Source organism: Urocitellus parryii, chromosome 4 (genome assembly GCF_045843805.1).
Source record: "Urocitellus parryii isolate mUroPar1 chromosome 4, mUroPar1.hap1, whole genome shotgun sequence".
NCBI lineage: Eukaryota > Metazoa > Chordata > Mammalia > Rodentia > Sciuridae > Urocitellus > Urocitellus parryii.
Genome location: NC_135534.1, coordinates 112377507 through 112402304, shown reverse-complemented (window position 1 = coordinate 112402304; position 24798 = coordinate 112377507). Strand labels below are relative to the sequence as shown.

The 24798-nt window shown below is 45.4% G+C and overlaps 1 protein-coding gene across 5 annotated transcripts in view; it reads right to left on the bottom strand.

Moving 5' to 3' along the window:
- Positions 1 to 24798, bottom strand: part of Pknox2 (PBX/knotted 1 homeobox 2) — a 268938-nt gene that overhangs the window by 176282 nt on the left and 67858 nt on the right. For 4 of the 5 annotated variants that reach the window (XM_026404555.2, XM_077796969.1, XM_026404558.2 and 1 more), the window contains exon 2: positions 20321 to 20390. The gene's annotated coding sequence lies outside the window, so the exon portion shown is untranslated. Of the gene's footprint in view, positions 1 to 20320; positions 20391 to 20494; positions 20540 to 24798 lie in introns of those variants that run through there. The other variant, XM_026404556.2, reaches the window with a different exon arrangement.

The window sequence follows — 24798 nt, the reverse complement described above, 5'->3', positions numbered from 1 at the left end:
GACCGGGGGCCCATCCCCTGCTTCTTCCTGGGCAGGCCAAGTGGCCCATTTCACAGATGGGAAACACTTAGCTCAAGGAGCATCATGGGAACAGTCTTGGTCTTTCTGTATTTCCCTTACTCTTGATACCAGGTTGCAATGGAGGAAGGTAGTTAAGCCCTCCAAGGAGATACTGCTGAAAATTGAGGTGGTCTCTATGGGATATCATACTTCTAGCTGTGGGTGGGGACTGGGTAGAGCAGGGGCAATCTAAGTACTGATAATGTCCATTCAGACTGCTGAGCTCTGAAGACTCTGGTGTGTTTGTTCTGGGAAGAAGCTAATAAAAATCCCACCTCATTTGGCAGGGCAATTTCCAGAAGTGAACAAATTGAGTCCCTACCTTGCACCCGCTAACCAACCACCCCTTACACTCTAGTATGTCCCGGCATGTGACTTGCATAGCTCTTATCTCCTTCTGAAAATGTCCCATGTATTTTTTTTAAATGCATATTGATTGTCCAACTCCCCTTGTCACTAAAATATAAGTTCCCTGGGGGCTGGGGTCATGTTCCTCGTGTTGCCCCAGGGCCTAGCATGTGGAAAGCTCTCCATAAACAAGGGTTGAATAAAGGAACAAAATGTCCAGGCTGCTCCCATAAGAGTAGAGCTAAGGCTCAGGACGCGATCATTCCTGTCTTTCCCTTCAGCTTCATCCTGGGGTGGGCAGGGCTTATGTCAAATTCTTGACCTCAAGATATGAAGGAGGCTGAGGCTCGGCTCCAATGGGAGGGGTCACACGAGGGATCAAGTAAACACCGCTGGAGTCTGGAAGGTACTGAAAGCAGGTCTAGAGCTCTCACTAGGTGGCACCATGCATGGCTCTGAACCCTTGGCATATATTAGCTCATTTCATCTTCACAGTGTAGGTTTTTGATTCTGCAAAGTCTACTAACTTGAAATGTGACCTGGCACAGTTACTTTCGTTCCTGGGTGGCCTTATATTTTCATCTACAAAGTAGAGATTAGTGAACATCAATGTAGAGTGTATGCTGAAAAAGAACTGAGAGGTTAGGACTATGTATAATTCACCATTTCATCCTCAATATTTAGTTGAGAACATGGTAGGACCTCAATAAATATTGAAAATGAACAAAGTGACATTTTGTTTGTTTGGTGGTGCTAGAGATGGATCCTAGGATCTTACACATGCTAGACAAGCACCCTACCACTGAGCTATACGCCCAGCCCAACAAAGTGACATTCTGTCTAGCTTCATTCCAGGATTCTAAAAGACTTCTTATCCTAAATTGACCATCGCTCTGCAGTAGGCAGTCCAGTTTCCCATTTTCCTTGAACTCAGAAGGTCTTATTTGTTGTATCCAAGAGTCCCAAGGGACCTCAGACTTTTTTGACCCGACAATATTCTCAGAGTTATGGAAAGCAAGGTACAGACAGGGCTCAGCTCTAGAGCATGAGGAACAGAGAACTGCTGCTCTTTCAGTTGTGACCCAACTTGGATGAGAGGCAGTATCACAAAATGATCATGATCCCCTACATTGCACAGGATATAGATATTCCAAACAAGCTCGTGAGTTAGACAGGACAGAACTGGCTGTTCTCCTTATTTTACAGAAGTGACAACTGAGGCTCAGAAAGGGGGAGTCACTTGCCCAAAGTCAGGAAGCTATTTAATGACTAGGTCTCAAAACCAAGACCCCTGGTTCTCAGAGCCTGTGTAGTACAACCATCAGTAAAGCTGAGAAAGTGGTCCAGGACCCTGCATCACACCAAAATCTGTAGATGCTCCAGGCCCTTCTATAAATATAATGGCATAGTGTTTGCACACAACCTACTCACATTCTCCTGTAGACTTTAAATCACCTCTAGATTACTCATAGTATCTAGTACAATGTCAATGTTATGTAAATAGCTGTTAAAATCTATTGTTTAGAGAATAATGACAAGAAAAATAAGCTTGTACATACATGTTTAATACAGATATAATTTTTTTTTCTGAGGTTTTCCACCCTTGGTTGAGTCTGCAGATGTGGAAGCCGTGGATACCTGGGGCCAACTGGACTTTCTTCCTCCCATCTTTATTCCCTTGTGCCTCATGGGTTTCTTGGAACTGTGACCCACAGGCTGAGGAGGGAGCCACCGAAGAGGTGACTCCAGCCTCTCTGAAGGGAGACTTGCTGCATTCCACGATGATCTTAGAGGAGCAGCAATCAGAGCATGATTCGAGGTTTGGGGAGATGAGAAACTATTGGAGAGTTTTTTTACACTTGGATATTTAAAGACACTTTTTTATTGTTTGTAAAATGCTGTTTGGAAATTGCCCTGGTGCTACATTTTTGCTGAAGACGTCAGATGTGTACACCTCTTTACTCCAGTTGCCTAATGGCCCAAGTGGTGTGTGTCTCCATTTGTTTTGTTTCCTTGGTGTGTGCTCTCTTCAGTCCCTGGGAGCTGGAGGAGCCTGGTGTTACATAAGCACCTCATCAGAATAAACATCCAGCCAGACTCTGCTTTCTTTGGTCCTCCCACTGGGGAGGAGCACCTACCTCAGCCCCCATGTTTTCCCAAAGTGCAGAGAGAGATTTTGCTTCTGACAACTGCTCCCTTAGTCCCAGGCAGGCTCCAGGGGGACACTGAATCCAATCTAGAGCCTATCTGGGCAGCTCCAAGCACTACCCCCTACCCCAACATCCAGGCCTCCCTGAGGGAATTCATTGATTCATAGAAAACCTACTGTGTGCCAGTTCCTGTGCCGGGTACCCAGGATACAAAGAAGAGGAAGCCAAGATCCCTTTCTTGGGAAAATTCAAAGTATAGCTGACTTGTCTAAGGTGATAGACATGCAAAGAAATAACCACAATTGGCAAAGCTAGAACTGAGCAATGTATGTATTCTGGGAGGAAGGAATACTAGCTTTGCCTGGGACAGTCACTGGCATTTGTGCAAGGGCTAGAAGGACCTGTGGGCATGAAGATAGCAAGGGGGCATACAGAGCCATGCCACTTGTGCCTGGCGTCAGAGGCACCAGAGCCAGCTCAGGTCTGCCCAGACTCCCTCTTTTCTTTATTCTAAGAAGGAAACTGTAGGCTGGGGTGTCCTGGTGGCCCAATAATTTCTCAGTTTCCTCCTTTTTATAACAGACACAGTAATTATCTACATGAAAGAGCTAAATGTGAGACTGCATTAAGTACATGAAAGAGTGCCTGGCAAGCTGGGCACAGTGGTGCATGCCTATAATCCCAGCAACTCAATAGGCTGAGGCAGGAGGATCTCAAGTTCAAGGCTAGCTTAGGCAATTTAGTAAGACCCTGTCTCAAAATAAATAAAAAAGAGCTGGGGGTGTATCTCAGTGGTAAAGTACCCATGGGTTCTATTCCCCAAGTGGAAAACAACAACAACAACAAAAACAAAAAACAAACAAAAAAGGGGGGGGTGGAATGTCTGGGAAAGCCTTGATCAACATGACAAAGTTTTGGTATGATTCTTATCACTATTATACCACTCTTGCTGGCAAGCTTTCAAAGATCCTAAGGAAAATGCCTCAGAGACTTCAAGACACTTCTGGTTCTACAAAAATTAAATTCTTCACTTCCTAACCAAATAAATCAGGGAAGACCCCCCCCCCCACTCTTTCTTGACTATGAACTGAAAACTCCTTTAAAAGAGGAGCTGCGAGAGCCACCTTGGCATAAGTTCATTGTGGGAATCAAAGTTGGGGCCAATAAGTGACCTGTGCAGCTCAGAACAGAGCACTTTTAAGAACTCTTCAAAGGCAATTGTCTATGACCACTTGAAAGAGTGAGCTGATACCCACATGCAACCTACAGGCTCTGCTGGTGAAGGTGATGTGGGTCCTTAGTGGTTATTGGTGACAGTGGTCAAGGTGCCAGCATCTGCCTGGGACTTGAGCCTAGTGGTCTCATGTCCTGTGGAGGGCTACACCTCTCACTGAATCACACCTTGTCCTAGTTTCCAGGACCCAGGACCCTCCTACAAATTTACCCAATTGCCAGAAACCTAGATCTCACCTCCATGTCCCCTCTCCTTCCCACTCCCCATTCCAAGCTTGTCATTTCTCCATCTGGGCATCTCACAAATTTTTACATTTCTCCCTATCTCCATAGTCACTGCCTTCAGGTCATCATTCTGTCTTGCAATAGTTCCCTCAAGGACTCCTGTCCTCTTTTTTTTCCCCCCCTTCTTCCAATCCATTATACCTACTGAAACAGAAATGATCTTTCTGAAATGCAAATCTGGCCAAATCAATCCACTGCTTAGAACTCTTTGATGTCCCACCAGTGGTCCCTTGGGATCATGGCCTTCAAGACCCTCCACAATCTCCAGTCCCACCTCTCACCACAACCTTTGTCCCACATGATGCACCTGCCAGATGGACGATTTTGCATTACCCCTCACCTGCCAAGCTATCTCTGGCTACCAGGACTTGATTCATGAAGTTCCCTCTGCCTGGTGTTCTTCCACCCACTCCCTCAACACTTGGCTAAGTCCACAGCCTCCAAGTATCAGCCCAGACCACCCTGCCTCCAGGAGCCTTCTTTGGTCCCATGAGGTTTTCTGAAGTGCCCGCTGGCTGCTCACCGTGTCTGCCTGTGCCTGATTACAGACAGCACTTAATGTATTGCAGCAGAGGTGTCTGCCTGAGAATTAGCTCTACTTCTCCAAAAGGGTATCTCCCCAGCCTGAATCGTGCCTGAATACAGTGGGCAATAGGCATGTGCTGAATGAATGACAAAAGGACAAAGTTAAGAAACAACAAGCAAATGAATGAATGAGTCAAGACACATAAACCCAAAAAGACTTGATTCATACAAAATAATACATAACAGGAGAGCATCTCCCATGGTGGAATTTAAACACATAACGCAGGTGGTAGAGACAGGATAGAGGCATGAAGAGGTTTGAGGTTTCATCCCGCAGGCACAGAGCAAGAGAAGAAGGGAGGGTGTGGGGGGACTGTCAAAAAGGCAGGGGGCAGGCATGTGCATTGAGAGCTGCCCCTTTCCATCCAGCTCCCTTGCACCTCATCTGCATAAATCCCAACTACCTGAGAACAGAGTCTTGTCAATAAGGGGACTTCTACTATTTCATAAACTTTTCTTTAAATTAAAATCTAGGCATCACACACACATACACATATACCCCACAGACATCTTCGTCGCTGAAAAGTTGCTCCCTATAAAATAAAAGAAGCTGTTTAAATGTCTTCCTTCCAAGCTAGCCCCACAGAGCTGGAGCTGAGAATACATTAGCCTTTAATGAAGTGAGACTCTCATCTTGCAGGAGACACCTCATTTAGCGCAATTGTTTCAGAGCCATTACAGAAAGACAATTACAAGGAAGCGGGGAGAGTAATTGGAAATGCTGGCAGGAGTTGGGCGAAATGATAATAAATAAAAATATTCAACCTAATAAGCTTCCAGGAGGGGGTGGGATGAAGAAAATCAACATAATTAGAACTGAACCTTAGCAAGGAAAAACAGACAGCAGGGTGGCAAGTGCTCAACTCGTACAGGAAGAAAGAAGAAGTCACATGCCACCGACCATGATTTGGGGGGCTGCAGGCTGCCGGCCCCCTCCTGGAAGCTGCTGGAAGGTGAAGGGGGTGCCCACAGCCCAGAGCCTATTAGGGGCTCAGGGTGTGCTATTCCTGGCCACAGAAATCTGGATGTATGAAAAAGGCAGGCCCAGCCTAGCACAGCTGGGGGTCTCCCATATGCCAGAGGAGGGAGAGGGAGGAGCCTAGGTCCAAGCCTGGTTTGCCACTGCCAAGCCTTGGAGGTGCAACCGTGGGCAAGAGGCCCCTGCTTTCTGGGCCTCAGTTTTCTCATCTTGGCATATACCCGGCTTATTCTGTCAGTCTGTCTTCCTCTCATGTTCACTCCTTATCTGATGGGTTCCCGCTTTGGTTCTGAAATTTCAACACAGGAGCCTAGAAATTAAGCTCAGAAACCCAGCCTAAGCACCATTGATAAAAGTCATTCCTGATCCATCTCTTCTTTCTCCAGAGAGTGCTGACCCTCCTGGCTTGCTCTGGGTCCTGGCCAGGCCCAGTGGGATCTAGCATAGTCCCTACAACATAACTGCATTTGCTGAGAGGCTTGTGTCTTCCTAAAAAGCTGTGAGTGCTGCAGCATTTGCAGAGGAAATGATATGAGACCTGGGATTCATTTCCAAATGACCCCATTGAGTAGGGGAATGCTGAGAGTTGCTGAAGCTAGGTAGTGCACACATGCAGTTCATGATATGCTGTTTGTTTTGGTTTTGGTTCTGTTTTTTTTTTTTTAATCTGTTTAAAAATTTGCATTAGGAAAATTTCTTGTTTGTTTTTTTGAGGAAAAAAAAAAAAAAGAACGTAAGTAACCTGAGATCAGGGACCTTGAATTTGTCACCCTAGAACCTCGATAGAACCTGGTACATAGCAGGCACAAACTTGTTCATTTGCTACATGATGGTTCTCTAGTAAACTCATCAAGTATAGTGTTTGGAAGTAACCGATGGAGGAGTCAACCAAAATCAAATTTTAAAATTTTAGATGATTCTCTGCTAGTCTTAATTCAAATTGGTATCATTCCAACCACACTTATCTGTGAGTGCCTGCTATAATGCCAGGCACCAAAGATTCACAGGGGAGTAGATCCCAAAGTTTCTTTTCTTAAGGAATTTTCTATCTAATAAAATTCAGGTTGTGAAGCTTTAGACACCAGGTGAGGCCACTCTCGGAGGCACTTTTCAGCAACACTAGCAAATATATACTAGTCCCACCACTTACAGGGTAGCCCAGTGACCTAAGTCCATGGTTCTCAACAGCTTTTACAACTCTATCAGTAACAAATTTTAAAACACCCTCAAGATAAACACAAATATACATATATGTAAATGGACATGGATGCACATATACACATATTATTAGATATGCTAAATATGATGTGTCTTACAGAACACATTCAAAAATAGAAGTCTGGACAGAATGAGATTTTTTTAAAACGCAAATAAATAATGTTGAATTATTTTCTTATTCCAATGGCCCTTTTTGCTTACTGGGTTTTGGAGACTTTGCATGCACAGTACTAGTATCCTGGGACCTGACAGGCCTGCATGAAGAAGTAATTCCAGTCTGCTTAGTATTCAAGTGAATTTAACACCTGTTTTTCTTCTGCTGGCCACAGCATCCAGTTTCCAGCAACTGGTGACAAATGTGCCTCTAGGTCCTAGAATCTGGGGACAGAAAACTCAAAGCTGAAGATGGGAGAGAAAGCCAAATGCCTCCCTCTCAAATAAACTGGGAGTAGCCCTCCTGTTAATTCAGCATATGTGTATCATCCATCAGAATGTGCCAGGTGCCACACAAGGTGGAGCGAGGGCAACGGAAGTACCAGCCATGAACCCTGAACCAACCCAATTCAGTGGGAAGGACGAAGCCTGGGATACAGGTAGTTAGAGCCAGGAGTTTCAAGCCAGGAGCTGTGGGAGGGAGAAACTGCTTTCTCCCAAAGGATCTAGGAGGACTTTACAGAGGAGGTGTCATGGGAGGTAGTGAGGATGGGCAAGATTTGGCCATGCAGAAAGACTTCAGGAAAAGGAAATGTCCTTGGCAAAGATACAGGGAGCAATACATTAAGAGTCACTCTCCTGTGCCTGTCCTGCCTCCCTCTGAAGGTCCCATATGCTGAGGCTGGGCAGGAGAGATCGAGCACTTACTTAATAGAATAGCAGACAAAAGAGGCAGGGAAGGGCTCTTAAAATGAGTACCTAGGAAACTAGAGACCAAGGCTGCTCTTCTGACAGCCAAACATGCCAGTGGTGAAGGAGGCTGCTGAAGTCATTCAACAAAGCAAGCATTTATTGAGTGCCAAAGGCTAATGAGAGAGGAAGGCATTCTAATAACTGAGCAAGCTCTCCACTGCTGGGGAGGGACGGAGCGTGGTGCGCCTTCTCTGCAGGAGGGACAGAAGAGATGACGCCAGACCCTTGCAGACTCTAAGCATTTTGTGCTTTTGCCTCTAGAACCCTTTCCTGCAGCTAAAGCATCACTAGTAAAGACAAACACACAGGATACCCAGTGTGCACTGGACACTCAAGGAAGGTAAACCGTGGCCCAGACCTTCTCATCACCTGGACACTGAGTTCTAACCAGCTAAATGGGGTAGGGAAAGCATTCTAGGTAGAGAGATTCTCATGGGTATAAGTGGAGAGGCACAAAAGGGTGCAGAAGCCTAAAATCCTATTAGGTAAGGCAGATGGTCCTGGGATCTGGAAATTCCAAAGAAAGCAGGAAGTATCATGGTCCCCGGAGGAGAGAAGAGGCCCTGGGGCAGGGCAGAGCAGTGGGTGGTGACTCTCCCGCTGACCCCATTGGGCCAAGAGGTGGGTACTACATACAGTCAGTGCTTAATAAATGCATTTTGATTGTAGAAGTAAAGCCTGGGATAAGCAGTTCCTTCCTAGAAAGCCCTTGGCAGTGCCACATGCTGAGATGCATTTTTAAAGTCTTTTAATGAGAGAGAGAAGGAGAGGAGAGGAAAAAAAGAAGGGAGATCTGAAATAGGGGTGGCCCACCCTCACCCCCAGTACCCTGGATCAAAGCCACATTCTAAGAGGGGAAGGGGGACAGAAGCATGAAAAAAAAAATCAGGAGAATTCATACGGATGTCCTGCATCCCTAACCCAAGCATGCCTATCATTTCTTTTAACTTCTCAATAATTCTGAGATGAGATTATTATCACTCTTTAACAGATGGGAATACTAAGGCTAAGACAGGGTCATATCTGTTGAAAGGGGGAAGTCAGAGAGAGGGGATTTGATTTTGAATTCATTGTTCTTCCTCTGACTCTTCCTCCAGATGCAGGAAAACTGGGGAAGGTGGCACATGTGCCAACAGGAAGTGCCCAACCTGGGTCCTGTGAACCCTTCTAGATATCTGTGGATGAAATCCCAGGGACTGATGGGGACCTTGCCTCCAGAGTATGGGGGCTCAGGAGTCAAGCCTGGAGATGGAAGCTGCCCTCTAGGACCTTGAAGGTTCTGTGTTAAGGGCAGATCAGAAGGATCCTTAGTCAGTGAGTCCATAGCAACCTGACATTCCCCTTCCCACCCCAGTTCCCTGCTCCAGCCTCGAAAAGCAACAGCCACTCTAGTAACCCTCTGAAACCATCCAGGCTCCGATATTGTGCCCCTTCCAGGAGACCCAGGCTCTAGTTTGGCCTCCACTGATGGGCACTCTAAGTCACCACCTCTTCCAAGTTGCAGTTTCCCTATTGGGTACTGAGAAATTCAGTGACCTCCAAAGTACCTTCAGCAACCCATGAGACTCTTCTTCATTTCCCAAACTTCTTTTCCTTTTTTTTCCCTGCCCCAGTCCTCAAAAGCCAGAGTTTTGTTTTTGTTTTTGTTTTCTCCCCTCTGCTGCGTTGGCTTCAGGCTGAGCCTGGCCATCACAGCTGCCGGGATCCTAGGCTAAGCCATACTAAGAGAAGGCAGGCTCTACACAATCCAGCTAGGGATGGAGGTCAGGGTTTCTGGTGAGGCAGCAAGGGTCCTGATTCAAAGCCAATCCCAAATGTGTCATTGGAGAGAGAGAGACATCCCCAGGGCAATAGAAAGCACAAGTCTTTGGAGTCATGCATACCTGGGTCCAAATACCACGGGCTCCACTTTCTAGCTGTGGACCCATAAACACAAGGCTTTGCTTTTCTGAGCCCCAGCTCCTTGATTAATCCTGTCCTGTTTCAGAGGGCTGGTGGGAGGGTTACAGCAGATATTCCGCTCACAATGTATGTCACACACACAAACTATTTTTAATCCATCCCTCCAAAGTTAGTACAATAGTAGGACTCCTAAAGTACTTGACAGTCATGTAAACTACATAAGGATGAAAAGCTGCCACCCCTGCTCAGCCAATCACTAAGGCTGAACAGTTTCCTGATGGAAAGATCCCACCTTCCAGCAGGCAAGGGCTCCCCCAGGGAGAGATTCAGGTGGGTCATTTGAGTGTGATACACTTTTGGCTTTTGAAATTGGGTTTAAAGTTATAAAACAATGACAGTGAATTCTTCCTGCCTCTGCAGGCACTTGGCCCCAGGTGGGAATCAGGGGCATTGATGAAAAACCTTACCCAACCTCTCCCACAAGACCAGGTGGTCCTGAGCCCAGACACTGTCCCCCACTTATCCTCATGGTCTCCTACACCAGAAAGTGGCTCCTCGTGAGTCTCAGTCTAGAGGTAGAATTGCCTTGTGGGCCAACCCCACAGGCACCCCACCCTCCCCCAGACACCCACTCCAACTAGCCTAATTCGGTCCTAAGTATTCCTAAGGTGCCTTCCAATTTCCCGCTGTAATAAATGGCACAGAATACAAATGGAGGTGGATGTGGGACACAGATGTTTGCACTAATTTAATTGAGGGAACACCTTGGATTAAACACTTTGCAAAACACTCACAAATAGGTTCAGTGCATTCGGTAATGAAAAGCCTCCCAGCCCCCTGGCACTTTGCTGAGGCTGCCTGGGGCTGGGAGTGGGAGGGGAGAGGGGAGGCTGAGAGTAGGCAGGAGACATGATGCCCGAAACCAAAGGGGAAGGCAAGGAAGGTAGGCCTCTGGGAGGGCTTCCAGCAGATCCTCTACCAGCTGGGGCCCACCCCGCCTAGAGGTAGAATCTGGAGGGCCAGGGATGAGGTAGGCAGCATCTGCCTCCTCAGGTGGGCAGCTGCTCACCTATAGGGGTCAGCGACTCGCAGTTGCTCCCCAGCCACAGGACAGAGGTACAACCTAGAGGCCTCTGCTTGGCTAGCTGAGGCCAGTCATCCACCTGTATGGGACCAAAGTCCCTAGTACCTGCCCTGGCAGTACACACTGTGGTGAGAGGGAGGCAGGAATTAATAGTCACAGGCATTTAGCTGTGATCAATTCCTGGAGGAAGGTAGACTTGGCAACCTGGGAGCCTGGAGACAGGGCAGCAGCTTGGCATGAGAGGTCAAAAGACCAGTAGAGAAAGGGGGAAAGGTACTCCTGGCAGAGGGAACAGCATATGCAAAGATAATGCTGCTTGGAAGCCCAAGCAATGAATGAGACTCAGGAGAGACTACTCACATGGTCCCATGCCCACTCAAGAGAGGGACAGGTGGCATAAATGAAGATGAGCCACTTCTCCCATCCCTGTGACAGTCAAGCAGGGAAGAGGAGAGGGCAGGGCTCTCTGGGCCGAGGCTCCCATCCCTGCAAGTTTCCATAGTAGGGCAAATCTAGAATCAGCTCCTATAATGATTGCTCTCTAAGTCTCAGAGTTCAAATCAGGCCTGGATGATTTTATATTCCTGAAAACAGAATCCCTAATTTTCAAACACAATGATCACTTCAAGTGTAATAACCATTATAATAATAACCTCTTATACTTGTGCAGTGCTTTATAGTTTTAACACTTTCACATATCTCTTATAATCCTCCACCACAACCCTTCCAGAAAGATGAAACAGGGAGTATGATTATTCTTGCTTTCAAGATGAGGAAATTAAATCCCAACATCTCCGCTGAGTACACAACAGAACCAGGGCTCGAACCCAGCCTGTCTGACACCAAAGTACACATCGTTCAGCCTTTTGGTGGTGCATTTCATGAGTATGAGCACCTGTGGTATACCTAGAAACACAGACTTAGAGCAAAGCATGTTTGGGATATTGGGATGATCCTAAGCCCAGATGCAGAGCAGCCAGAGACAGACAACCCTGGACCAAAAGATGACAAGTGGAGCACTAAAACTTTTGAAAGACACAAAGCCACAGAATTTTAAAAAACAAACAAACAAACAAACAAAAACGCCTCCCCCACATGAAGATCTGAGCCATTTCTCCTGGGCTGCCCCCTTCCCAGCGTAGAACTCAGACTCTCCACCATTCCTGACATCTCGCTGCCATCAACTGTCTGAATAACCCAGAAGGAGCAGCTGGAGGCCACCCCTGAGTCCTAGGCTTCCCTCTGGCCCCAGCAACCCACCCACAGGCACACATAGGCAGCCCAGCTCATGGGTGGGTCCTGAAGTCATGGTGAATAAAGGAGTCCCCCTTCCAGGGTGGCTGGTGATCCAGCCAGAATGGACGAGTAAAGGGGTGGGTGGGTAGATGGGGAAGGGGAAACAAGAGCTTTCACCTGGGTAGATCCTCAAGGCCCCCATGGGCAAGTTTCCATAGTCACAGGCCAACAATGCTTCACCCTCTGATGAGGACTGATGACTCTCAGTTTCTTCTGCTAAAATAATACCCACTTCACCTCATAGGGTCCATGTGAACATGTGCGAAATGAGATACTGGCATAGCAAGGCCAGCATACAGAAGGGGAAGGAAAAAACATCTTTCCAACTGGGAAGTAAAGGTGATGGAAAGGCAGGTGACCCTGCATGACCTCAATAGGATTCAGTTCCTGAACCTCCACCATTATCCATCCCAAGCTGGGAACCTCATTAGAGAGCATCTCTCCATTACTATACTCTTTTCTCCTGGGCTCATCCATCCATCCTTTCACTTAACCCTTGCATGTACCTACAGTACCTGATACAGCCAGCCATGATTCTGGATAGTGGGATTAAGAAAAGAATGAGATTCAGTCCTTAACTTGGATATCCGTAAGAAGTCCTGTGATGGCCTACAGCAGAAAGAAGTACAGACAGCAGTACAGGGTGGGAAAGGCAGGAAGACCCGAAGGAGACAGCCACAGAGGGGATATGACAGGAGGAGCAGGGTCTACCCAGACCAAGGATATTCTAGGCAGAGAAGAAGCACATGCAAAGGCATAGAAGTATACAGAAGGCTGGGGATGTAGCTCAGAGGTAGATCAACCTTAATTTAATCCCCAGTACCAGACACACACAGACACAAAGTATACGGGAGTTCACAGGGGAAATTGCATAATCCAGCCTGTTTGGGTCTCAGGTGCAGGAGTGTGCTTCTGTGTCCGAGTGGACAGGGAGGAAGGCGCAGCAAGCAGTGGAAGAACAGTAGAGACACTGGAAAAAAAGATCAGGGTTGAACTTGCAGCCCATGGTCAGGTGGGCCAAGGCAATTGACTTTCAGCCTGTCAATAGTACAGAGTCACGGGATATTCCAGCATGGAAGTGGCACAGTCACATAAAGTAGTCCTTCCTTATCTGCAGGTAATAGATTCCAAGTGGATGCCTAAAGCCTCAAACAGTACCAAACACAATATATAAAATATTTTTTTCCTATATATACATGCCTAGTATAAAGTTTAATTTATAAATTAGGCACAGTAAGAGATTATAATAATCTAATAATAACTAATAATAAAATAGAACAATTATAACTTTAATTACAGTATATTTCCATATACTATAGTAAGTTATTTGAAACTTAGGAATTGTTTATTTCTAGAATTTTCCACTTAGCGTTTTTGGACTATGGTTGACTATGAGTAACTGAAACCACAAAAAACAAAGTAGTGGATAAGGGGAGACTACTACTTACACAGTGTTAATTTAGCTCCAGCTGTTGCAGGCACGGAGCTGGGCTCCTCTGCATGTAGGGGGCTCTTTGGCTGGCTCTGATAACAAACAAATCTGAGTTTCCTCTTGGATTTGTGCAATTAATTACCCCTGGAGAAATGACCAATTTCAGAGCAATTTTTCCTCTCTGAAGAGCCAGACTGGCTGGCTAACTTTGAAGGCAAGGGTAAGGGTCCCACCAGTACCACTAACCCCCCACAGCCAGGGCTGCTGGAAATAGGGCTTGGAAACCCTTTGCAGTCTCCTTCCAAGCCTCATAGCTCTCTCTGAGGATTTGAAAGCACTTAGAAAATTGATGGAAGTTCCAGGAGCCAAGGAGGAAGAGAAAAGAGGGAAATCCCTTTCACTGGACAAAGATTTGTGACCAACCCTCTGCGTTTCCAGGGATAGGGGAAAAGTGAGTAGGTTGGGTGGCTAGCACCCTGCCTTTTCCAAACCCTGCTCAAAGTGGTTCACAGCAGGACAGCTTCTCCTTTTCTGTCTCTTCTCTCCCCTCCCCCCACCCTTCTTCCAAGCCCCTCTCCAGAAAGGTTTATGGAGAAGGCTCCAAATAGCCCCCTCTCCTGCAGGCATAGTCACACCAACTGAAAGGAGATTTAATTAGCAAAATCTCGTTAGGCAAACGAAATTATCCGTAAGACAATACTCTTCTGGACAGGGGGTATGATTAAACAAAGCCATTAATTGAGAGAGTCGCTTTGGCAGCTCCCAGGATGCGTTCATCTCCAGGCAGGCTCCACTCTGCCTCCTTGGGTCAGGGGAACAGACTCTTGGCCTCCTCCCCTGCCTGGCCCACCTCCTCCCCACTTCATCTCCACTCTTCCGGGGCCCCTCCAGTTAAGGCTGCAGACCTCGGCATCTCATCAGCGGCCTCTTCGCTGCCAGATTCCCGCTAAAGTGCCTTGATTGCATAATGTCTATTTGCATAATGTAAATTGCAATCTCCTAGCTCGGGAGGCAGGAATCACAGAACAGCCATTATTTTTTACCACTCCACAAAAAATTCTACATTTAGAAAGCAGATTTGCAGCTCAGAAAGCCGTATAAATCTGAATCCGCCAGAAACACCATTAAATCACACCAATTAAGCTGGACCCACGAAGAGCCCCTGTCACCGCTCTCTGTACACTCAAGGACTCCCAGCCCAGACAGAGGCTATGAGACATTGGAGGCTGTGGCGGAAGGGCTGGAGGCAGATGCTAGAATAGGCAGGGAATTCTATCTTAGAAACCTGAGCATATTCCCCCAAAGCACAGCCTCCCAATAACTAGTGGTGCAAGGCGAAAGAGAGGGTGTAACTGGTCTGTTTTTTCTAGGGGTTTGTCTCATTTCTGTGGGCACATTGTCCAACTGTTTGTAGACTTTTAATTTTCAGAGTGGGGGAGAGTATATAAAGGTAAAACCTGCACCTTTCAACAAAAATGATGGGAGGTCCAATGTATTGCACATGGGGGTTTAAACCTCTACTCCTTAATGACCTGTTTTCTCCTCTTCCAAGTACCCTTCAGCCAAGCTAAAGGAAAAAAGGAAAAATCCTGCTTAGACTAGGCCAGGCTGACTGAATTCTGAGTTCCTTTAAGAGATGTTTTTCTAGGATCCACTAGGGAGAGGGGTGAGTCTCAAGACCTCTGGAAAAGTTGGTATTTCCTTGGACAACTACCTAAGACTCCAACTCCCCCAAACCAGTGCACCTGGCTATTCTTTCGCCTCTTTATTGCTCATTCAATATTCATTTGTCAAAGGGCAAGATGCTAATGCGTATTATTAAAATATCAATAGTTTATGAGTGAACTTTTATGGAGAGTACAGTTAAAGGCAACATTCTTGACCATTTCTGTCAGAAGCAATTAAAAGAAATAATCTTTCTTTCTAATTCCATTGTTTATTTATTTCCTGGGTGAATGAATGATTGAACCATTATTAAGTACCTACTATGTGCCAAGAATGACTCACATGCTGGATTTCATTGAGTCCCCACAGCAGTCCTAAGATATGTATACAATCTCATCTCTTTTCTAGAGATGAGGAATCTGGAGACCAAAGCAATATGCTCAAAATCACAAAGGTATTAAGTCATGAGACTGGGATTCAAACCCAAACTTTGGACATCATATCCAACATTTCCCCCCAAAACTGGAGTCTTGAAAATTGAAATGACCTTCATGTTTTTATCTGTTTCCTTCACCTGCCCAAATTAAACATTAGTTTCCTGACCTAAGTTTCATGAAACAGGAAAGAACAGGAAATGATTCCATAATTTCATTTCCATAAAGAAGGCCTACTTTAGATGTTTCTAAGCAAGTTCCCAGAATCTTAGCCATTGAGGATGATACCATCAGACATACCTTTTTTTTTTTTTTTCTTCCTTTTTTTTTTTTTTTTGCATTGTGGATTGAACTCAGGGTCCTTAACCCCTGAGCCATATCCCCATTATAAGACAGGGTCTTACTAAGTTGTTTAGGGCTTTGCTAAGTTGCTGAGGCTGGCTTTGAATTTGCGATCTTCCTGCCTCAGCCTCCTGAACTGCAGGGATCACAAGCATGCGCCACCACACCCAGCAGACATCCCCATTTTACAGAAGAGTAAACTGAAGCTTCTTACTTAAAAATCTGTTTTTAGAATTTAGTTATTTTTATTTTTTATTAGCATATTAATTATACATATTAATGAAATTCAGTATGACATTTCAATCAATGCATACAGTGTGCACTGAAAAAATAATGAGGGCTTCAAGCCTTGAGAACAGAGTTCTAAGTTGGATTTCAACTCTGTTACAAACTCACTGTTGTTTCTTAGGGTACTTCTCTTGTTCTCTGAGGCTTCTCTTCATTTGTGCAATACAGAGATAATAACAGGAATCCACACAAATCATAGCCCAAGAGCTTAGCAAGTGTAGTAAGTGCCTAGAAGTGCTGCCTCCTAATGTTAAAATTGACCTGATGTAGAAGAACCAAAATTCTCCTTCCAAACCCCAGTGACTTTTCGTCTAATCCAAGTCCCCTTACCCCTCTCTTTCCTGCCCCTTCCCTCTGGCATTAGCCATTCTCAGATCTCAGCCTCCTGGGAAGGTGGACTGGTTCTGTCTCCACTCGTTGACCTCTTTGGTTTTGTTTATATCTCCTTAAGTCAAAACAAGGCAGCCACAGCACTCAGATTCTCCTCCAAAATACAGCTGTCTCTGCTTCAGAAGCATGAACAAATAAGCATGAACAAAAAAAAAAGGGGGAGCTTGGTTCCTTAAGGACACAGTTTCTCCAGATCAGAGGGTGTGGTAGAGGGAAAGGAAGAATAACAGAAGGCTTGAGGGGCCAGGAAGCAAGGGAAACCAAAGAATTTCCCTTGTCCAGAGAGCCCCTTATAGCCTTTTAAACCCTGATCTGTGGTTGAAACCCACACCAGCTTGGAAAGCCATGGCAATAGAGATGGGGGGAGTGTGGATGCAAACCAAGTGTTAAGGTTTGTAGAGTCCTAGGTCACAGGTCTAAGACCCCTCCAGATCTGACTCTTCAAGCTGTGGGTTGCAAACCAGATTTGCTCTTGCTGTGATGAACTGACAGGTAGAGGTTTCCACCCATTGAAGGGCCTCCTAGCCTCACCACATCCCCAACCCTGAAAGCCTAGCTTGACTTTGAGAGGCCCTTTAAACTCAGATGTGCAGAGTCAAGGGGCAGTTTGATTTATCTAAAGCAATCCCCACCTCCTTTTGTGGTGCTGGGCTATATCCCCAATCTATTTTGTTTTTTATGTTGAGACATGGTCTTCCTAAATTGCCTATGCCTCAAACTTGCTATCCTATATCAGCCACCTGAGTAGCTAAAATTATAGGCATTTGCCATCATGCCCAGCTTACCCATCATCGTGCAAGAGGGAGCACATCACTTCCCAGGAAGTCCTTTTCACTTTTACTGGGAAATAGATAAGGCAAGTTGTACCAGACTGCTAGCAGATATTTGACAAATACTAGTTGTAGTAGACTAGTCTCCAAAGATGGCTACAACACGTAATTGGTCCTCAGTATCCATGGATTCCATATCCTGGGATTCAACCAACCATGAATTGAAAATATTTGGGGGGGAAATTGCCTCTGTACTGAACATGTACAGTTTTATTCCTTGTCGCCGTGCCCTATACAATACAGCCTAACAACTATTTACATAGCATTTACATTGCATTCGGTTTTAGAAGTAATCTAGAGATGATTTAAAGTTATTCAGGAAGATGTGCATGGGTTATACACAAATACTACACACACCATTTTATAAAAGGACTTGAGCATCCACAGATTTGGGTATCAACAGGAGGTCCTGGAACCAATTCCCCACAGATATGGAGGATATATATATATATATATCTCCTATCCCTCTTGCCCTTTTCAGTGTGATGTTGATGCTCCTTTGAGAGGTGGTAGTGATGGTAGAGGGTTTATATACCTTCCCTTTTTTATATATATTTTTGGTTGTAGATAGACATAATAACTTTATTTTATTTATTTGTTATGTGGTACTGAGGATCAAACCCAGTGTCTCACGTGCTCTATGCAAGCTCTCAACCATGAGCCCCCACCCCAGCCCTGTTCCTTCTCTTAAACCTAGATGACCCTTGCACCTTTCCCCATCAGAGGATTTGAGAGGATGCAGTGTGGGTGGTGCTGCTTGACTTCAGGGAGTAGGTCATAAAAGGCAAAAGAGTTTCCGCCTGGCTTCTGCTCTTTCTCAGGAGGCTTCTCTTGGGAATCAGGCAACCATAATGTCAGGAAGCGCAGGCCATAGGGAAAGGTCACATGGGTCTGGCTAGCTAAGGCCTTAGCCAATGGCTAGCATCAAAGCTCAGAATAATGATGAGTGAATGAGTGTTTGGATGCTTCTAGCACCCAGCTTTTGAGTTGCCCCAGCTGAAATCTGAGGCCTGGTGCAACAGAAATGAGCTGGTGGTGACCAGTCCCCGTCTAACATTCCCTGCTCACGGAATAAACGTCTTGCAGCTACTGTGTATTTGGGGATGGTTTGTTACGCAGCCTAGTAACTGTGACAGCACTAGAATTAAATTGGAATGTTTGCTATTTCCCAATCAAACACAGCCTTCACTGGTCTTCTCTAAATCTACTTTGAAACACGTCCCTCCTCACCTGGTGCCCATAGCTCTGTGCCCGCCTCCTCTCCCCTTCTTACTCCCCCTCCAAAAGGCAGCATCCTCCACACCCATGTGGCTTTGGCAAGTCACTGCCTGAAAAATCATTTGAATCCTCCCCATTTCAGAGCTCTGAAGAAACCTGCTCTTCCTGGTTCCTCAACTGCAGGTCCAAGAGTGTCCCTGTGAAGGAGCTTTCTCTGGGTGCGGGTGACCCAGTGCTGAGGTACTCAGCTGCCCTCCAAGACAGGGAGGGAAGGTGCAGACCAGTCCCCCTCCCCCCACTCTCAGCTCCCATAAAGGTTCACGCTCAGCTTGCTCCTCATACTTGACTTGACTTATGAGGTCCCTCTAACCTCCGGTGCGAGGAGACATCGATTCTCACAAAGGTCATTATCTCCTACTCTGGCTCCCCCACCCACCTCCAGCTCCATCTCTAGGCAGGCTTTCCTGGAACAGGATGGAGGGAGGCACCCTTCCCTACCCCCTCGGCCTGGGGAGCCGACCACTCCAGAGCCTGGGCTGCAGAGGAGGTGCCTTGGGAGCCCAGGCCCGTCAATCACAGAGGCGACCAGCACTGAATTGCAGGCCATTAGGCGGGAGGCCGGCGCCCTGCTCACTCACCAGGCAGTCATCGGCAGGATGTTAGCCGATCACAGGGCGGCCATTCTTATGATTTATTCAAATACTCATTACAGTCAATCTATTTTTACACAGAGGTGAAGATGTGCGCTGATAACGGTTAATCATTTATAATTCCATGGACTGGTTGGAAGCCAATGTACTATCAAAGTCACTGCAGCAGCAGCAGCAGCTTAGTCGCAGGTAGTCCTGGAAGCAGGGTGGAAGAGCCATGCCTGCCCTGGACAACCCAGCCACACAACTGATGGTCACCAAGTGGCAACCAGGTTGAGGGTGCAGTGTGCACACAAAGTGGGATCCCAGACTTCACCCTCTTGGACCTCACAGCCTCACTGGAGAGAACACAGTAAAGTGCTGTCCAGAGGAGTGAGCAATGGTGAATGCTGCAGAATGTCAGAAGAGGAAAAATCACTTCTAGCTGGGTTACCAAAAAGGACTCCACTAAGAAGGCTAGAAAGTGGCCAGGCCCTACAGGTGAGCAAATTCTTGCCAAGTGGGGGGACCCATAAGCCTGTCTGCGGTGGAGCTCTTATTGGAAGATGAAAGGGAAATGCTCAGTATTATTTCCTTTATCCTCCTTCACACCTCTCCAGAAATAACCAGATGCAAAAGCAAGTCTGGGTTATGAACTTGGTCCAGTTTGGAGACTGATGTTACCTCTTCCTCCTTTTGCTGACCCTGCAAACTCAACTCCCAGGCAGTAGTGGCTGAGGTCTGGCTTGGCCTTACAAAAAACTCAAGAGCTTCCTTCCCCAGCTCTCATGACACACGTAACACATCAAGTCCACCTTAATGCCCAATCAATACAGTCTAATTAAATAGCATGTCATATTACAGGGCTTCTTTGTCACAATCAGACATAATCTAATTAGAACTCCACTGTATTTTACATTCTGACTAGCTCATTGTTGAGTGTTTCTCTTGCACAATGCGTGGCTGTTAAAGATCGGGTCCAGGGCTGGTCTTGAACCCATAACCTTATTGAGTCAGCATGGAAAATGCCAATCAAAGTTACTTACAGTTCAGAGCCCCTTTTCTAGTGAGCAGCATGGAGGACAGAGAGCTTCAGGGTCCTGCTCCAGACTTCACCTGCCAATAAAAGAAAACATCTTTATAGACTGCATGAGATTCTGCTGGGGTGAGAGCAAGAGGGGATGGGGTTGACCCAGAGGCGGATCTGCTCAAGAGCAAACCTGGAGCTGGCAGCTCTCCTACAGCGCTGAGTGGTAAAGTTTTCTGGCAAAGGACTCCTGGTGCAAAAGGATTATGGTTTTAAGAGCTAACCAAGTCAGAGAGACTGGATCATATCCTCCTCTGGGTGCTCTGTGCCTCAGTTTCTTTTGAGTTTCTCTCCTTGCCCTAAAGAAATCCCAGAGAAAAGAGGGTTCAGAGCTGTTGAGTACCCCAAGCTGTCCAAGGCAACAGTCATTACTGGAGCTTCTCAACTGATTAAGATCCTATCCAGGGGGACAGAGCTGAGGGTCCCACAAAATCACACAACCTAGACAGGGAATGCTGCACAGAGCAAACAAACGACGAAACTGATCCAATTATGATCCTTTTATTTATGGTGGGAAAATGAAAGCCTTGTGGCAGGAGGAACTTTCAGGTAAAATGAAGAGTCCAGGTGGGTGGGAAGGCAAATGTGCATGGCAAAGAATTATGGGAACAATATGGAAAAATCAAAACCCTGACTACTTTTCATTCTCTTCTTGGGATAAAACAATAATAAAAGGGCTGGGGATGTGGCTCAAGCGGTAGCGCGCTCGCCTGGCATGCGTGCGGCCCGGGTTCGATCCTCAGCACCACATACAAACAAAGATGTTGTGTCTGCCAAAACAAAAAAAAAAAATGAATATTAAAATTCTCTCTCTCTCTCTCTAAAAACAAAAAAATCAATAATTTTTTAAAAAGTACGGGTTAATAGGTATCTGCTCCATGATCTACACTTGCTAGGAATAAAATCTATAGGTCCTACTAGAAAAACATTGCTGTCACATCACTGGGGAAATAAGATTGTCCATCTGAAACAATACCAAACCAAACATCACTATTAAAAAGTTGTGCTTGGGGCTGGGATTGTGGCTCAGCTGTAGAGCACTCACCTAGCACAGGCGGGACCCAGATTCGATTCTCAGCACCACATAAAAAAAAATAAAGGCATTGTGTTGTGTCCATCTACAAAAAAGATTCTCTCTCTCTCTCTCTCTCTCTCTCTCTCTCTCTCTCTCTCTTAAAAAAAAAAAAAAAAAGTTGAGCTAGGATGGATGCAGTGGCACAAGCCTATAATCCCAGTGGGTTGGGAGGTTGAAGAGGATGATTACACGTTCAAGGTCAGCCTCAGCAACTTAGTGACACCCTGTCTCAAAGTAAAAAAAAATTAAAAAGGACAAAAGGTAAAGTGGTAAAGGGTAAAGATGTTCAGTGGTAAGGTATCCGTGGGTTACATCCCCTGTACCAAAACATAAAATATAAAAATAGAAGCTGTCGGGGCTGGGCTGTGGCTCAGCAGTAGCGCACTTGCCTGACATGTGTGAGGCACTGGGTTCGATTCTCAGCACTGCATATAAATAAATGATCAAAATAAAGGCCCATTTAAAAAAAATAGAGGAATCTCTTTTAAAAAAATAGAAGCTGTGCTAAACTGCACGATAGAGACAATTGTCTCTCTCTCTCTCTCCATAGAGAAATGAAGTTGGTGGGAATTGAAGCCATCAAGAGAATTTTTATGGGGAAGTAGAATTTAAGTGGGACCTTGGAAGACTGGGTAGGAGGACTTGGCTGGAGAAAGGGAGGCAGAGGGTTGCTGGTAGACAGAGTTTGAATGTTGACTGCCCCTGCAAACCAATGGCCCGTGTGTTAAAGGCTTGGTTTCCAATGTGGGACTATGTGAGGTGTAGAAGCTCTAAGAGATGAGGACTAGTGGGAGGATTTTAGGTCACTGGAAGTCCTTGAAGATATTGTGGGACTGTGGTTTCTTTCTCCTTGTCTTCTGCTGCCCTGTCATCAGGTGAGTGGTGTTGTTCCACCATGCACTCCCACCATGGTGTTCTGCCTTACCATAGGCCCAAAGCAAAGGGGCCAACCAACCATAAAGTGGAACCTCCGAAACTTGGGGCCAAAATAAACCTTTCTCTTTATAAGTCGATTGTCTCAGGTATTTTGCTATGGTAACTGAAAACTAACTGACACAGAGGACATGACAAAAAAGGGGAGCAATCTGAGCAAAGGCAAGGTGGGGAAAGCATGGGGGCCCCATGACAGCACAGAGATTGGTATATCTGAAATATAGCAGAGAAAGAAATAATCCTGGTTAAGAAAGAATGGCCAGAGAATCCAGGACTCCAAGCATCAAGCCAGAGAAATCAGTCTGGGCTATGAGGTCCTAGAACTACTTGAGGTTTTTCCATAAGGAAACTGTAGGATGTAGTGCCCCTCACCTGCACCCTTTAGTATTTCTCCTTTAAATAAAACAAGAGAGAGATCTTGGAAGAAGGTGGAATTTCAGTGAGAAGATTTAGGTATGGGATTCAAGCTTAGTGGTGCATGCCTATAATCCCAGCTACTTGGGAGATTGAGGCTGCAGGATTAAGAGTTTGAGGTCAACCTGATGAATTTAGCAAGATCTTGGCCCCCACAAAATAAAGTTTCAGACATGAGATTTAGTGAGATGTGCTCCTGGAAATAAATTGTCACTCTTTTCCATAATGATATCCTCCAAGCAAAAGCTCTTCCTCTGAATCTGTTTACTTTTTTTTTTATTTTATTATTAGTTGCTCAAAACATTACAAAGCTCTTGACATATCATATCTCATACATTTGATTCAAGTGGGTTATGAACTCCCATTTTTACCCCGTATACAGATTGCAGAATCACATCGGTTACACATCCACGTTTTTACATACTGTCATACTAGTGTCTGCTGTAATCTGCTGCCCTTCTGCCTGCATGATGAAGGTTCTCTGTTCATAGAAGTAACTCACAGACAAGACCAGGCCACCAACTTGAGTAATTGAGGAAAAGTGCCATTTCTTATGCATCATTATGGCCCCAGAACCTAGCAGAGTGCCCAGTATGAGTCATGTTCTGAGTAAATATCTATTGAAATGCTCCAACCAGGATCTATAACCAGCACCTCAGAACCAGCCCTGGGTTGGCAATGGGTTCCAACTGTGTCATTCTCAACCACTCACTTATTACTACCGAGCACTGCATACACTCAGTACACAAACCTCTATGTGAAATTACATGGAGCTGTTTGCCCTGTCTCCACCTTCTGTGACTGTCCACCTGAGACACCAGCATCTTGGAAGAAGATATGGCAGCCTTTCTATTTGCACATGACACAAAGCTGGAAAGGGAAACTGCTGTGCTGGAGGGATGGATTCAAGAATCAAAAAGCTTTGAACGTACTGAAGGAGGGACCAAAACTAAAAAGTCCATTTTTTCTTTACCATTTTTAATTTCTTATATAATAACATTGTGACAACCACAAATGAAATAATTTTGAAAGTAAGGAACAATTGTCCACAATCTCACTGCTCTTAGCCATCCAATTATATTCTATGTCCACATGCAAATCCACCTTTTTTCACAAAATCGTAGCAAAAGATTTGACAAATATATATATATATATATATATATATATATATATATACCAAACCCGCCTCTCATATTCAAAAATTGCAGAGGGGCATGGTGCTCACACCCACAACCCTAGCTATTTAGGAGGTTGAGGGAGGAAGATTCTAAGTTCAAGATCAACCTGGGTAATTTAGTGAGACCTGTCTTAAAAATTTTTAAAAAATAAATAAAAAGAATTGGGGATGTAACTCAGTGATAGAGCATTCCTGGGTTCAATCCCCAGTACTGGAAAAAGAAATGCAAGAAAACATAGAAAAGGTTGGCCTGATTGAGGGGGGAAAAAACTGAGTTATTTGAGTTAAATGCAACCCAGGATATGGAATTGCTGCATCTCATTAAATGTGACCTTGGGTTGCACTAATAGCAATACAGTGTCCAAATTGAGGGCATGGATGATCTCCCCCACTTTGGACTTGTCAACCCATATTAGTTCTACATGCAGTTCTGACATATTTGAGAGCAATGAGTAGAAAAGTGAGGTGGACAAGCTGTCCAGTTGTTAAATTGTGTGTAAATTCTAGTGGTTAAAAGTGTAAGATCTGGAATCATATTGTACAGTCCCATCTTGACCAAGGACAAGCTCCTTTGCTCCTCTGTGCCTTAGTTTTTCATCTGTAAAATAGGCCTAATGAAAGTTCACTTCCAGGCTGCGGGTATAGCTCAGTGGTAGAGCACTTGCCTAGCAAGCACAGGCCCGCGTTTCAATTTCTAGCAACACACACACAGAATAAAAAGAAAAAAGTTGTACTTCCTAGAGTGGTTGTTAAGAATTGAATGACTTCATATAATTTAAGATGCTTATAATAGTGAGAACCTCACACAGAATAAGCGTTCACTAAATGCCTGCTATTA